The sequence below is a fragment of the Akebia trifoliata genome, chromosome 8 (genome assembly GCF_017979445.1).
Source record: "Akebia trifoliata isolate Shusen 1 chromosome 8, ASM1797944v1, whole genome shotgun sequence".
Taxonomy (NCBI): domain Eukaryota; kingdom Viridiplantae; phylum Streptophyta; class Magnoliopsida; order Ranunculales; family Lardizabalaceae; genus Akebia; species Akebia trifoliata.
This window is the reverse complement of record NC_141382.1, coordinates 12304008-12308262: the sequence shown is the minus strand read 5'-3', so window position 1 is coordinate 12308262 and position 4255 is coordinate 12304008. Positions and strand designations below refer to the sequence as shown.

The 4255-nt window shown below is 33.4% G+C and overlaps 1 long non-coding RNA gene across 1 annotated transcript; it reads left to right on the top strand.

Annotated features, from left to right (window-relative positions):
• Window positions 1-419: 419 nt before the first annotated feature.
• On the top strand, window positions 420-3444 carry LOC147396149 (uncharacterized). The gene is made up of 3 exons (XR_015180704.1): window positions 420-714; window positions 795-1513; window positions 1621-3444. It is a non-coding gene; the product is annotated as an uncharacterized LOC147396149 (long non-coding RNA).
• Window positions 3445-4255: the final 811 nt, after the last annotated feature.

Genomic DNA, 4255 nt, shown 5'->3' with positions numbered 1-4255 from the left:
AAGAGAGGGGATTGGGAAGCTTCTGATCTTGATTCAGGGGTATTTTTTATACCGACTAGATATTTCACCCATTTAAAACCCACTAATATTGACAGTTTCAAGATCTCTTTCAGAATTGGAGATAATCCTTGGGGTTATGAAGAGTTATGCCAAAGCACTGCTAGGGAAAGAGGGTATGCTAGCAGCTGCAAAACAACTACTTCTTTTTGAGGTATACATTTCCCTATGCTCTTTCTGTATTGTGGGGTGTTATGCACTATTGCTTTTATTATCATAATCTTATCTGCTAATTAGTATATATATATATAACTGTATTATGTCAAATATTGAGACTATGTTACTTTGCATAATTTCTTTGTACTTACCTTCTTGAATTTGATCATCCATTTTTATTGTTTAATCATAGTTATTTATTTCATATTTCTAGATTGCATGCACAAATTCTATGTGCCCATGATGAAATTAAGATGGCAACATCACTATTACGCCTAAGAGAATGAGTGTAAAATCTGAAGTATATTCATGGAAAGTTTTTAGTGTTTCTTTTAACTATTCAAACTTTTTTCTTTGTAGATTGGATGATTTGGATCATATGGTTGGGTGGATATCTAGTGTAGGGAGATCTCCTTAAGTGATGGTCCATCTTGCATTTGGATGTTTTGGATAGACCTTTATGATCTACCTTGGGGAAACCTTAAGCTTACCTTTTACGTAGTTAGTTTTCTCAAAATAGTTCTTAAAATATATGAACTTATTTTGGTGCATCCGGAGTACTTACAACAAATTCTTTCCAGGGACTGGTTCTTTCTAAACAAAAAGCATAGGTGGACGTACCTGATTCATCCATGAATATAGATACAGATAACTCATCAACTACTTCTCTTATGAAAGAGCAAGGTGAATACATGTATAAGGCTAGGTGAAGGTGGTTTATTCATCTTTCAAAATATGGTATATTTACTTTAAGCATGCCTATCATGTTATGTTGATAGGTATTCTAGTAATGGTGTATTGCAGCTGTTTGCTTGTTGTTTCTCATTGTTTACTTGTGGTTCTCATGTTGTCCAACTTCCTTTCTGTTAAATTTACTTTGTATTTTTTGTGACAGAAGTCTTGAATGTTGTGTTGATTGATTGCAAGGAATGTAATAGACACTTGATCTCTAATTGGGGGTCATAGAAGAACAATTTTGGTATCTGAATTTTGGGGTATATATATAACTGGAGAGTTGTTATTGGCACCCCAACTTAGATGTCGTTAGCTGTTAAATTTTATGGCTTTATTTGTATTAAGATTCATGAAACTTTTATTTTTCAGTTTGATATATTCAATGTGGGAGTCTTATTATGCTTTGTATTATCAATTTGCAGCCTAATGCTGAAACTGATGATAATATTACTCCACTGCTATCATCTGTAGTAGCAGCTTCGTTACAAATGCAAGGGTCAAGTGACACGCACCACTGACCCTTGCATTTGTAACTCCAGATGTTTTTCAAGCAAGTGGCATAGTGGTTAGTAATTAGAGGGTGAAGAATAATTTTTTTTTCTAGTATTATTTCTTGACCATCAGTTTATATGTAATTGTAGTACTTAGTTTTTTTTATTTTCTTCTATATAGACAGGGGATAGTGCAAACATTAGTGTAGGTGGGGCAACTCCTTTGCACATTGCCGCTGACAATGGGAGCCCTGATATTATCAATTGCTTGCTAAAAGCTGGAGCTGATCCCAACATTAGTGACGAGGTGAGGCTATCTGGACTTTCACTTCTTTGTGTATTTATGTTATTTCTTATTTTTTTAACTTGTATCTATCTTGTATAGATGATCGGAGTCTGGTTTGCAAATATGGGCTTTTTAGTTTTAGATGAGAAGACTTATTGTCTGACCCAGTTTCATTTTAATCAGATACTGCCAGATATATTTATGTTTTTTGTTTATTAATGTAATGTTAGAGCATTATGGCTATATTTCTCTGTTTACATTGTCATTCTCCTCTGCATGAGTAACAGTCGTAAAATCAAAGTGGTACCTTTGTGCAAAAACTCAAGAATGTTTTGAATGTTGATAATTGTTTGTTATGTAGGAGCTAAAATTAGAAAACTTATGCATAATTACTAGTAATTGCCACAAAACAGGCATGACTTGCAAGTGGTAAATTAGCCTTGATACATTTATATGCAATCGCTACCGTGGATGGCCAATAATTTGTTTCTTTTGGGATGTTATTCTAATTTGGGAATAAAAATGTACCAAATACTTCCTCTATATTTCCATCATTCGTATGGAAGTTTAATTTACACAGGTGTGGTCTAATAAATCAATGGATTGTTGTGGCCCTATTGGAAATATCAGTGGAAGTGACGACCTCGTTGTGAATTATATATAGGGTCAGCAAAATAACTAGTAGAAACTAAAAGAAATTTAAATCTTCTGTAAAAAGTGCAAAATATTTTCTCTGACCATATGCATGTAGGATGGGGTTGTCATTGTTGCTAAAGTACTTGACAATGTTCCCTTCTCATGTTAACAATGCTTTATGCTAAAATCTAATTTAACAGATTATTGTTGTGATTTAAGTCATATTCTTTGGTTATATCATAGAGTTTGGCTGATATGTATTGGTTATACTACAGGGGGAGTTTATGAATCAGCAATTGATATACTTTTGGTGTTATATCTATTTTTAAACTCTGAACTTTGAGCCTTTTCATTTCTTTCAATCTATGTATCTGTTAAGAAATACCAAAAGGAGTGGGTTGTGTTTTTATAACATTATGAACTGTAGGAATATCTCTGATTAATCTTGTTCATTTTGTTCATGTTTTTCCACCACAGGATGGCCTAAATCTAATACATGTTGTTGCTACAAGAGGTAATCATGGAGCTATGGAAATTCTTCTCCTAGTGACATCTCCTATTCTTTGAGAAATCTTTGGCACATTGATCTCTATTCTGAATTATTGACTTGTTTTTGTACCATACAGTGCATTGAAGTTGTCCCGTGTAATTTTAGGTCATTCATGCCTTTTGTCCGGTATGTTCATAGGCAACGTTAAGGTTCTCATTTGGTTATCATTCAGGATAGATGGACCCAAGCAGGTAGCAATGAAGCTGCCTGTTTGATCTAAGGATCAAGCTGTCAGTGACGCTATTCATGAGATCATTACAAACGACAGATTCTAAGGTCTATTTTGGTTGCACATGATTTATGGCTTTACCATTTTATTTTGCCACAGTGAGCATGGAGATGGGTTGGAGTATGAGAGATGATTGGCTTCAAGTGCACACTAAATCCAAGAAACATATCATATTTGTTTATAATTCATAGAGTTGTCTCTTTTTTTATAGTGAAAATATTCGTGAATGCGTAATTTGTTTTTGGATTTCATAGATGCATGTTTGGTAGATTGTAGTTTATGTTTGATAAAACATTCATTTACAGATTGTGGTATCTTTTTACAAACAAGTGATAAGTGAAATTTGTAGTGCCAATAAAAACTTTTTTTCTTTATATAATTGTAGGTTTTATTTTGGAATGAATATTTTATTCATTTTTTTTTACAACATTAGAGGCGGTTTTGAACTGCCTCTAATGTTGCTTTTTTTTTTTTAACTAATTTGTTATTAGAGACGGTTTCAAACTGCCTCTAAAATATAAAAACCGCCCTTAAATAACAATATTTAGAGGCGATTTTAAAACTGCCCTTAAATTATTATTATTAGAGGCGATTTTCAAATAGCCTCTAAAATATAAGAACTGCCCTTAAATCATATTCTTTAGAGACGGTTTTTAAACCGCCATTAAATTATTATTATTAGAGGCGGTTTTCAAATAGCCTCTAAAATATAAAAAATGCCCTTAAATCATTATTTAGAGACGGTTTTTAAAATCGCCCTAGTTGGCCACTAAAAGGAATCAGCGATTCCACTATAGTGGGCGATTTGACTAAACCGCCCTTAAATATATTGGAGGCGGTTTAGTCGAAATTGGTGATGTAGACACCCCATTTTTGCACTCGCCTGATTAATCAACTCGTCAATCCGATTGCAATGATTCCCAATGATGGATATGTATTCCATTGCTTTATTTTGTTACCAGATGTGTTTCAGAAATCCGGATGAGGTATTTCGAATTGACAAAACCTTAGAAACCACGCTACGCTAGGAAAATACGACCCCAGAACATAGAAATCATCATCTTACAGATCAAAAAGAAACTTCACGATAAAAATCACTAAAAAATTACCAAATT